We start from the raw sequence: 12,434 nt of genomic DNA on the forward strand, positions 1-12,434 counted from the left end.
CAGACCATGTATTTATTTACTCATGTTCTCTGTGCACCCTCAGCCATTGTTTGGCTGTAATTTGATGAGTCGCTTTGGAGTCCTAAGGTGTCTTTCACCTTGGCCTGTGCAGCTTAGAGGGAACTTGTTAAGAGTCTGGAATCTGAATTTCAAGGGCTTGAGGTCCATGCATTTGTGGTCCTCTTCACCTGAGCTTTCTGACTTCATTGATGTAGATTGGTTCTGTGCTGCCTTGTAAAAGAGCCAGTCACCCTGCTTCCTGTGTGACAAGTAATTTTCCTCCAGGCAACTGGGGAGTTACCTCCACCGTACTCTTTTCTCCTTTTGACCAAATACGTGCAGACTGTTTTTGTGGATTGGTTTGCAAGGCTGGCTATTGTAGTCCAGGATGCTTTCAATTAAATTCAACAGGCAACACACCATACTTGCAGGTGAATCAATATGGTTAAAAAACAAATGGGGGTCAATTTCTCAGTAGACAATTTCTCAGACAAAGTAGAACATCCTACTTTGGGGGGGGAAACCAACCCCCCCTTTTCCTCAGTGCTTACGGTATATTCTTAGTTTGAAAGTTATCCTTTTTAAAGAACAATACCTTGAGTAACTTCTAACAAAATTAGTAACAAAATAAAAAAGATTCAAGAACCACTATAACTTTATCATGCAATTTGAGGTCTATTTGTTTGTCCTCCTTTCTATCTGTTTTTCCTTCTTCGATTTTTGTCTTTCCCCCTTTCCTGCTTTCTGTCTTTAAAAAATCCAACAATTAGTGTAGTTATAGTCCATGAATTTAATAGAAACTGTGAACAAAATCTGTAACAGATTTAATAAAAGTTCTCTGCCTGTGCAAATCACTCCAGCAGTTCTTTTCCCTATTGTATTGGTAATGTAGGGCACTTAAATGTTGTTCAGTGACAGAAGACATACTTTGCAAGCATGTAGTAGCAGTTTCAGTCACTGATGTTATTGGTTTAAGCCTCACGCAGCGGTTCTCAACCTGTGGGTCCCCAGATGTTGTTGGACTACAACTCCCATCATCCCTGAGCTCTGGCCTTGCTAGCTAGGGGTGATGGGAGTTGTAGTTCAACAACATTTGGGGACCCATAGGTTGAGAAAGGCTGGGAGTTGTGGAAGAGAGGCAGGATTGGGAAGAACCACTACCTAAGAATCTGGGGGATTCCTGCCTTATCCCAACCTTTCCAAATGCCTGGAGTAGCTTTGTAACTACATTCACAAATTTATCTTTAATAAGGTGAAGAATGACTGTGAATACACTCTTGCAATCAATGGGTCTTAAGTTGCATTGATTTCAGTGTGTCGAAGCATGACTGGCCCTGAATCCAACCATGTATAAACAGATAAATATGCGTAACCTACCCCCCACCCCAGTACAGTGGCACCTTGGTTCCTGAACTCAATCCATTCTGGAAGTCCGTTCACCTTCCAAAACGTTTGCAAACCAAGGCATGGCTTCTGATTGGCTGATTGGCCCCAGAAACAATGCCGACAGCCAAAATTGATGTTCGGCTTCTGAAAAATGTTCACAAACCGGAACACTTACTTCTGGGTTTGTGGTGTTCGGGAGCTGATTTGTTTGGGAGCCAAGCCGTTCGGAAACCAAGGTACCACTGTACTGACATGGAGAGGGATTTAGACAGGCCGCCGAATCAGTGTTTAGCTCACTGATCTGTACATACAGATGACAGGTCTGTGAAATCTGGCTGGAGTGGACTGTGCAGAACCTGCTGTGGCCATGGATAAAGCATTCTGACTGTTGCAGGGAGATGACCCTTGGGGTCCCTTCCAACTCTTCGATTCTGTGAGTCCATGATTCATCAGTCTTAGATTGCTCACTCAAATAGTGTCAATCCCTATCCTCAGGCTATTCCGGCTCCCAGTAGTTTTAGTAAGCTGGTTGCAGCCTTTGCAGTGACTCTAATTTACTTGCTTAGAACATGACGATCTGAGAGCTGGAGGTAAATCCGTCACCCAGCAGGGGTGGCAGAGGAAAACGCCAAGTCTTCTGTGGTAGCTGTAACTTAGATGTAATTGAGTAGGATGACACACTTGTCCTGAGGCTGTATTTGTCTCCAGCCCACACAGGCCGGGCATATTCTTTTGGGCAGGGGATGCCTGAGGAGTGAAGGTTGCAACACCTCTTGACCCTTTGCTGCTGTCTTCGATACAGCTTGTAGTGGAAAATGGCTTCACTAGGGTACATTTGCAATAGCAAAATGTTCCAGCTTTATAGCTCTTTCATGTCTGGAGCTTAATTTCCAGACGGGCCTCAACTCTCAGCACTTGTTTTCCCTGCTGACATGTAAAAACTATGCATTGATCATTCCCAGCTATTAGCAGGGTTAACATTCTGAAACAGTGTCGACCTTTGGGACAAATAATTTAACTGGGTTTAAGGTAGAGGTTAGTGGGACGCGGGTGGCGCTGTGGGTAAAACCTCAGCGCCTAGGACTTGCCGATCGCATGGTCGGCGGTTTGAATCCCCGCGGTGGGGTGCGCTCCCGTCGTTCGGTCCCAGCGCCTGCCAACCTAGCAGCTCGAAAGCGCCCCCGGGTGCAAGTAGATAAATAGCATGGCTTACCAGCGGGAAGGTAAGCGGCGTTCCGTGTGCTGTGCTGGCTCGCCAGATGCAGCTTGTCACGCTGGCCACGTGACCCGGAAGTGTCTGCGGACAGCGCTGGCTACCGGCCTATAGAGTGAGATGAGCGCACAACCCTAGAGTCTGGCAAGACTGGCCCGTACGGGCAGGGGTACCTTTACCTTTACCTTTAAGGTAGAGGTAAAAAACCAAAACAATGTTGATTGACAAAATTATTTCTGGTGCCACAGTTGCAGCAAGTTGGGGACAGGATGCTTGTTTAAAAATAAATAAAAACTCACCCTGGCTTCATCACATGCTCAGAACAAAGGTGGACAGGTAGACCTAGAATAAGGCTCTAGACCTTAAGTTTGTGTGTTAGTGGGGGGGAGCACAGGGAGAGAACTGAATGGCCTCCTGCAGCAACACATCGCCCAGACTGTGAGGTTAGCTGGTTTGTGAAGCTTTTTAATATTTCTAAAGAACTGGTTGGCCCTTCAGCATCACTTCCAGGGTTAAGAGGATCATGGGCTGCTGTTGAGATCTCACAGCTGGAATGACCTTTAGTTCTTCCCCTGGAGAGCAAATACCATAGGGAGCCTGGATTTCCCCCCGCACTGCTTCTCTAGACAGGATGATGAGTAGTACAAGTTGTGGTTGCCAATCACCCAGGATGCTTCCCCAACCATCATTGCTGTGTTCTGCTAGACAACCTCTACTGGGGTATACAAAACCAAGGAACTCCTCATCCTGCCAGATTTTGACAGGTTCTGGCCATACGGTGCAGTGGCAAGTACTTTTTAAATAGAAAGTTGCCAATCTGAAGCACTGAGCCAGCTCCTCCTCTGTGTGTTTCCCTTCTGCAGTGTCAAGTCCGGATCTGGCTCCAAACACACCTTAAGAAATGAGTCACTCTGGCTTCCTTGTACAGAACAAACTGTATGGCACTCTTTTAAAAAAGTGTTTCTAACTGACAGCTTTTTCTTTTTTCTTAATTTAATTGTTTTTTTGAATTTCTGAAATTTTAACAAACGTAACAACACATAATTCCCTTAGTGTTTTGACCTCCCACCCTTACCTCCATGATGTTTTTATTCCCACCCTTTTTTCTACTGCATTACGAAACATACTTTTACCTATTACATATTTCCTCTTTTACAATTACTTTTTCCATTTCCCTTATGTGCTCATATTTCAAATCCTGCCCACGATTTCATTTGACTATACAGTGGTACCTCGGGTTAAGAACTTAATTTGTTCTGGAGGTCCGTTCTTAACCTGAAACGGTTCTTAACCTGAAGCACCACTTTAACTAATGGGGCCTCCCACTGCCACCACGCTGCCAGTGTGCAATTTCTGTTCTCATCCTGAAGCAAAGTTCTTAACCCGAGGTACTACTTCCGGGTTAGCGGAGTCTGTAACCTGAAGCGTCTGTAACCCGAGGTACCACTGTGATACTTTCTCAGGTAATCCAAAAGGGGGCTCCACTCCTCAATAAAAAGTTTGTTGCTTTGGTCTATTAAAATTAAAATGGACTGTGCGGAAATGGAAAAACTGACAGCAAGACTAAGAGTTCTAATTGTCAGCTTTTTCAACTTCCAACCCGCCAACACAGGAAGTCCCGACAAGAGATGTTCTCAAGTTTGAGAAGCTGACATTATGCTGGCTTGATAGGATGCCAGCCTGCAGAGGCAGCGAATAGTTCCAACAGCGATCAGGACAGTGACTTTTGTATGGTGTTATGCACAACAGAGCAGATAGATACTCATAAATGGCTCCATCCTGGAAGCAACCCGACTGTGTGAGTGGGTGGAGCAGCAGAGCAACCAGTTATTTAGTTAGAGGTGTGGTGGAATCTGCATCTGTAGAGATCATTAAGAGCCGCTAAACAAGTGTTTGGCTGGATTTGTTTTCAGCGGCATTGAATCCTGTGGCAGGAGTAACCGGAGAACCTTTTGCAGTTACTTCCAGCTGCCTATCAGAGGGTTTCCATAAGTGGGAGAGGGATGCACAGTCCTTTGACAATGGTAGCTGTTATTTAGCTGTATTCATGCTTCAGCCTCAAGGACACGGGTGGCGCTGTGGTCTAAACCACTGAGCCTCTTAGGCTTGCCGATGAGAAGGTCGGCAGTTCGAATCCCCACAATGGAGTGAGCTCCTGTTGCTCAGTCCCAGCTGCTGCCAACCTAGCAGTCTGAAAGCATGCCAAAAAGTGCAAGTAGATAAATAGGTACTGCTCCGGCGGGAAGGTAAACGGCATTTCCGTGCGCTGCTCTGGTTTCAGAAGTGGCTTAGTCATGCTGGCCACATGACCCGGAAAAACTGTCTGAGGACAAACATCGGCTCCCTCGGCCAGTAAAGCGAGATGAGCGCCGCAATCCCAGAGTCGTCTGTGACTGGACTTAACTGTCAGGGGTCCTTTACCTCTTCTTTTTATGCTTCAGCCTCAGGGAGGTGAGCTTGATTTGACGCACTTGACTCATCCGTCCAACTTGATGGCTTTGTGGTTCAATAATTGAGCGCAGCAATCTCTTAAACTTAACTCTGTTATGACCCAAGCCTCTAGTACAGTGTTTCCCAAACTTGGGTCTCCAGCTGTTTTTTGGACTACAAATCCCATCATCCCTTGCTAGCAGGACTAGGTGTGATGGGAAATGTAGTCCAAAAACAGCTGGAGACCCAAGTTTGGGAAACACTACTTTAGTACAAGGGTGGCTAGCCTGCGGCCCTGCAGATGCTGTTGGTCTCCAACACTCATCAGCCCCAGCCAGGATGTTTGTTGGACAGGGATGATGGGACTTGTTGTCCAGCAACATCCAGAGGACCACAGGCTAGCTACCCAGATACCAGAAGCATAAAAGGTAAAGGTACCCCTGCCCGTACGGGCCAGTCTTGACAGACTCTGGGGTTGTGCGCCCATCTCACTCAAGAGGCCGGGGGCCAGCGCTGTCCGGAGACACTTCCGGGTCACGTGGCCAGCGTGACAAAGCTGCATCTGGCGAGCCAGCGCAGCACACGGAAACGCCGTTTACCTTCCCGCCAGTAAGCGGTCCCTATTTATCTACTTGCACCTGGGGGTGCTTTCGAACTGCTAGGTTGGCAGGCGCTGGGACCGAGCAGCGGGAGCGCACCCCGCCACGGGGATTCGAACCGCCGACCTTTAGATCGGCAAGCCCTAGGCGCTGAGGCTTTTACCCACAGCGCCACCCGCGTCCCACACCAGAAGCATACTTCTTTGTAAAAGACCAGCTTTTCTTATGTCCACCACTGTGTGCAAGGCTGCTTGAAAAAGGCCTTGAAATTAAAGCTCAACACCTTTAGCATTCCTGTGCACTTGCACTGCACCTCTGGGGTGAAGGGAAAGCGTTGCTAGGAAGTGGGCAAATGTTGCTAGGTTTGTGCATGCTCTGTCTGGTGACAAGCTCCTTTGATGGCATGCCTGCCAGCAATATGAAGTGTGCATGCCTAGCAACAGTTTCTTTCCCCTTCACTCTGTGTGTCCCAATACAGCTGTATCCAAGTGCAGTGGCTGATTTGGCATTAGTCACACTCTTTGCTCTGGGAAAGACTAGGGCTGGGCGATATCTCGATATATTGTCCAAAACCGGTTTAAAGTCCACACTGTATTGTGATAGAGGCTTCATAATTTCTGACCTGGCAATATATCGTGAATTGTGTGTATGTGTGCTATGCAAAAATCATAATGTGGGAAAAACCGTGAAGCCAATGCTTCTACATAGCTCCATCCTTATTATGATATACAGTGGAACCTTGGGTTGTGGATGTAATCCATGATGGAAGCACGTCCACAACCCACAGCGTTCGTAACCCGCAGCGCCGCATCTGTGCACACGTGTGATGCGATTTGGCACTTCTGCGCATGCACAAGCGGCGAAACCCGGAAGTAACCCTTTCCAGTACTTCAGGTTTCCCGTGGTCCGCAACCTGAAAACGCGTAGCCCGAAGCATCTGTAACCTGAGGTACCACTGTATAAGTATATCACATTTTAAAAAAATGAAAATGTAAAGGACCCCTGACAGTTAAGTCCAGTCGCAGACGACTCTGGGGTTGAGGTGCTCATCTCACTTTACTGGCCGAAGGAGCCGACGTTTGTCCGCAGACAGTTTTTCCGGGTCATGTGGCCAGCATGACTAAGACGCTTCTGCCGCAACAGAACACTGAAACCAGAGCAGCACACAGAAATCCCATTTACCTTCCTGCTAAAGAGATAACTACGGGACATGGGTGGCGCTGTGGGTAAAAGCCTCAGCGCCTAGGGCTTGCCGACTGAAAGGTCGGCGGTTCGAATCCCCGCGGCGGGGTGAGCTCCCGTTGCTCGGTCCCAGCGCCTGCCAACCTAGCAGTTCAAAAGCACCTCCGAGTGCAAGTAGATAAATAGGGACCGCTTACTAGCGGGAAGGTAAACGGCGTTTCCGTGTGCGGCTCTGGCTCGCCAGAGCAGCGATGTCACGCTGGCCACGTGACCCGGAAGTGTCTCCGGACAGCGCTGGCCCCCGGCCTCTTGAGTGAGATGGGCGCACAACCCTAGAGTCTGTCAAGACTGGCAGGGGTACCTTTACCTTTTAAAGAGATAACTATTTATCTACTTTCACTTTTTGGCATGCTTTCAAACTGCTAGGTTGGCAGGAGCTGGAACAGAGCAACAGGAGCTCACCCCGTTGTGGGGATTTGAACCGCCGACCTTCTGATCGGCAAGCCCAAGAGGCTCAGTGGTTTAGACCACAGTGTTTTCCTCTGTTTTCATTGCTGTCTTTTGGACCATCTGAAAACAGACTTTTGAGTGCTGCTGGTGGTCTTTGGAAGACATGATTGTACTGCTCTCAAGTTGCACTGGAGACATAATTGTAATGCAGCCAATAAGACTTGGATGGAGGCGCCATTTCCCATAGTGTACAGCAGTAGTTTCCAACCACGTTTTTGACTGAAGAACCCCTGCAATGTGTTGTTACATCCAGCAGAAACCCACCCCCTCTCTTTGCCTCTTAAAGTTAAAAAAAAAAAATCACAGCTAAAACTGGTAATAAGCAATTTATTTAAAAATATAAGGGGAAAGTCAAGTGCATGGGCAGGGTAGATTGTAAAATTTAGTGGACGCTCTCCCACCTCGCCTAGCAAATCCTCAGAGAACTCTGGTTGAAAAATATAAGTGTGCATGCACAGGTACTTTTGCTTCCCATCAAACAGACATTGCTGGTTTAAAGTGCCAGGAAAAAATAGAAACATATTCCATTCAATGGAAATGAAAGTGAAATGAGCGTCTACTCAGCAATCAGTCTTCAGCTCTTTGGGAAAAAAGAACATGTCTTCTATCTAGAAAACTTCATGCTGATATGCCCATTTATATACAGTTTTGGGCACGGTGATCTTGAGATGTTCAAGGCAAAATGTTTGCAAAATATAGACATAGTCTATTTATATACTGCATTTCCCACAGATTTGTGCTGAAAGTAGTTTACCAAAAAAATAAGCTTAAATACAGTAAGGCATGCATGGCCGCTGACTTGCGATGTCTCTCAAACAGGATTATCATTAGCCACATTTGTGAAGGATGGATCTGTCAGTGGGAATTAGATATGAGAGTAATAGGAAAACTTGTGCAGCTGGCTGAAGAGCTTTTTGCTGAAGTGTGGTGTGCTTCACAAGCGGAACCTATGCAGTCAGAAGTAAGTGCCACTGACTGCTTATGACGGCTTGCAGTGACGCTGATCCTAATAAATTGGGTATTATTCTATGCACTTCTGGTTCCTCCTCCCCTCCTGTGTGTATATGCACAGCTGCTGACATTTTGGGGCTCTCCTTCAGGGCATGGCTATGGGAACTGTCACAACAACCTCTTGCACTTCAAAATTTACCACTACACCACTATATCTGGCTGGCTAATGTTGGAAACAGATTCCTAGGATTGGAATGAGATCCTTTAGGATTAACTATGAGAATTATTGGGACATGGGTGGCGCTGTGGGTTAAACCACAGAGCCTAGGACTTGCCGATCAGAAGGTCTACGGTTCGAATCCCCGCGACGGGGTGAGCTCCCATTGCTCGGTCCCTGCTCCTGCCAACCTAGCAGTTTGAAAGCACGTCAAAGTGCAAGTAGATAAATAGGTACCGCTCTGGCAGGAAGGTAAACAGCGTTTCCGTGCGCTGCTCTGGTTTGCCAGAAGTGGCTTAGTCATGCTGGCCACATGACCTGGAAGCTGTAAGCCAGCTCCCTCGGCCAATAAAGCGAGATGAGTGCCGCAACCCCAGAGTCGGTCACGACTGGACCTAATGGTCAGGGGTCCCTTTACCTTTATGAGAATTAGTACATTTCTAGAAATACAAGCCAAATCGCACAAGGAAAGCTTGCAGGAGAAACAAGGAGCCAAGCTAGATAGGACACTGGAGATCTGAGACCGAAGATCTCATGGTGAGGAAATTGCACCGAAAAAGTGTGAGATGAACTCACGATTAACGGAAAGCTGTGTAAACACTCAGGAAGCAAATCAGGATCAACGCTCATGGTCACATAGCCACCTTGTAAACAAATTGGAATGAATGCTCAGGCAGGAAAAATGAGACACAGTCTGACTTTGTGCAAGCAAAATAAGCTGAATAAACAGGTCATCTGCGGGAGCCCTTAAACCACAGAGAGGCAGATGTAAACACTGGAAGCCTGTTCTGCTTTGCATCACTGAAGACTTAGAACTTACTGTTGGGGGCGGAGAAGCTGCAAGTCTCAGGTTGCTGATTTTTGTGTGTGCCAAAGACCAGTATCTACATGGGAAGATGCAATTGCATAATATTTTCAATAATATTTAGGGAGAAGGCTGAATGAATTGGCCTTTGCTCTTCCCCTCCCACCTGGTAAATAAAACCTTATAGGCATACACTAAATGGCTAAGGAGTTGTCCAAGCTTCTAAAAATACAGCCTCCTTGGGCTACCAAGAATTACTCTCCATAACTTTCCCCTTAAAAGTGTGTGTTGGTGTCTCCGAGAGAGTCTCCCCTCCCTTATCTACTTGAGCCCTGTCTATAAACCAGACCCGTTTCAGATTTATTTGTGCCATTCTGAATTCTCGCTAGCATTTGTCACTGCCATGCACCTGCTCCACCTTTTCCGCTTTATTTCCCCCCCCTTTTGCAGCATTGTGTTTTATGGCATTATTAAGATTTAAAATAGAAAAAAGACCCCGGGTTATGGACTGTATTACGAGAGCTATAAAACTGACCTCAGAGGATTATAAATGAGGTGGCGAGCCTCTCTTCCTGACAGCTTGCTTACTGTTTTCAGATTTACTGTCAACCCAACGTGGTTTGGGAGTTGTAATTCCTACAACTGGCCTGTTGTTCAATGGGAGTGTGTGTATAAAGTTAGTTGTAGCTAGAGAGCAAGAAAGGAGTGAATTATCTACTGCAGCAGAGAGCTTGGAAGGAAGAAACCAATTCTGATTGTGCAGATAAAATATAACTAAATAGCGTTCTACAGGATGTGTTGCTAGTGTGTGAAAACAGTCCAGATCCAAGGATCCTCAAGTATGTACCTCCAGATGGTGGAAATGTCAGGCGCTATCTTGGCTCCCAGGCATCTATCTTCACTTGGTCGCAAGTGGCCGATAACAAAGTGCAAAATGCACCTGGCGAAGTTCGAACACTGCATTTATCCCCCACCCCAGTCTATAATGAAAATTCATATATCATATGTATCATATATCAGGCATGCAGCTCAATTAATATTATTTCATATATTTCAAGGCTTCCATCCTAGCGCTGAACAAACTTACAGGGCTAAGCCTCATTGTAGTATAACACAAAAACTCTGTACTGTAGAGTGTTTCTGTCCAGTGTTCAAGTTAACCAGCCATGCCACTTACAGGACACTCCATTCCAGTCCTCATCCCACCCAATTTTCTATCCTTTATCAATAGTCTGTCAGCTTTCGCTGCCCAGTGAGCGCACTCAATCCTCATTCATCTGCTTCAGGGTTCTCCCCCTTAGGATATTCTTTTCTAAAGATTTTTTGTACTTCTGTAGGTCCATACTCATCTCTTCCCCATTCCCAAAATTGTATTTTATAGGATTTTTTAAATTGCACAGCAAAAAAACAAAAACCTACTTTGGGGTAATACAGACAAAATTTGTACACACAGTACATATTTGGCCTGTAATGCAAATATTGTAGCAAAGAAAAGTTAAGGAGAACCTAAGGCTGACTTTGTGATCCATACTCACCTCTGAACTTCAGAAACGGAGCGAAAAAGTATTGGCTGTGCAAAATGAGATGCTGGATATAATCTCCCTTGGACTTTAAGATCTTACATTGAAACTCCCTCGAACTTTGTGATCTCCCTTGAACTTTAAGCTCTTACACTGAAACTTGGTATGCATGTTCATGACACAATTCTGCATTCAAAGTTTGAAGGCTGGCCTGATCTGTGTGACTGTTTTTAAGGGAGTGGCAGGAAATATATATTCATTGCAGGCCCATGTAAACTGTTCATCTTGAAGAAATGACAAGGCTTCCCAGCTGGAAAGTCAGATAGAAAAGAGCCCAATCAAACAGCAAACCAGGAAATATAATTTTGTGTGCGTGTTGTTGAGGGGGTATAACAGTGGATAGCTCAACCTCATTATGAAGTGATGCCTCTTCAACTATGTGATTTACCTGTCTGTTAGGCTGGGGAAATGGGAGACAAATACCTGAGCATGTTCAGATGCTTGGGTAAAAGGGAGCAGTGTTTTCCAGAGGCTTAGCACTTGGCAAAGTCACATAAAAGTGCAGAGTGAATATCGCAGGCTTGGTATCATGTTGCATTTTGTTTGTGTTGGGGTGAGAAATGGCTCTCTGTGCTTACACTTTTTCCTGCTGTGGTCCATGCAGCCCTTGCTTGGAAGTAGGGGTGCTTGAGAAGGTATTAATGCAAAGTGCTTTTTTGAGTTGTCCCGGAGTGTGACTTCTGACCTTCTTTTATTTCAAAGAGATTTAGACATCTGTCAAGGATCTCTTGCCATCCATCATCCACATCCAGTGTCCCTTTTCCTCCTTCTCTCTCTCTCTCTCTCTCTCTCTCTCTCTCTCTCTCTCTCTCTCTCTCTCCCTCCAACCCTCTCCCCCTCACATTGCTGCTTGTTCTGACAGCTGCTGCTGGAAGATCTTCCTTTTTTATTTTAAAACCCGGGCCACTTAAGGTCTTGTTAGGGGACAGAAGTTTGTCTGCTATAGCTGAGGATTTAAAAAGAAGAAAGAAACTTGCCTAAAGCATCTTGGCTGCCATAGGCTCTTGCTCGGGAATGCAGTGAAGCAGTCGTAAAAAGTGTGGCTGTAAGTGAGCCATGTGCAGAGTGATTTGCCCTAACCACTAAGTAACCGCAATAGCTGTCTACACAGATGGATGTAGCTCGTCTTTCATAGAATCATAAAGATAATAGAGTTGGAAGGAATCTTGAGAATAACCCCCTACGATGCAGGAATATCCAGCTGCCCCTTAGGGGGATCGAACCTGCAACCTTGCCATTACCAGCACCACACTCTAACCAACTGAACTATCTGACTTGGTCATAGCGTAGCTTCCAAGAAGCCCCGAGTTCCAGTATTGGACCTCAGAGCTGCTTGCTGTGACCTCACAGTTAAATTGCATTTCTTGTTCCTTTTTTTCTCTTTCCATGGCTACATAGGCAAGGGTGAGTTTGCCCTGCTGTGTATTCTGTGTACTTCACAAATTCCCGAATTGGAGGCTGACACTGGAAATATGGTCCAGGGCTGAGCCCCGCTTGAGGTTCAGTCTCAAATTATACATGACATTAATCACATGCCATTGTTCCCTGACATATTATTTTC

At 46.0% G+C, this 12,434-nt stretch overlaps 1 protein-coding gene across 3 annotated transcripts in view; it reads left to right on the top strand.

The window, feature by feature from the left end:
* The window catches only part of ZNF385C (zinc finger protein 385C), a 163,577-nt gene that overhangs the window by 41,369 nt on the left and 109,774 nt on the right, over positions 1-12,434 (top strand). The window lies entirely within an intron of this gene.

This window comes from Podarcis raffonei, chromosome 13 (assembly GCF_027172205.1).
Source record: "Podarcis raffonei isolate rPodRaf1 chromosome 13, rPodRaf1.pri, whole genome shotgun sequence".
In the NCBI taxonomy this organism is placed as follows: Eukaryota; Metazoa; Chordata; class Lepidosauria; order Squamata; family Lacertidae; genus Podarcis; species Podarcis raffonei.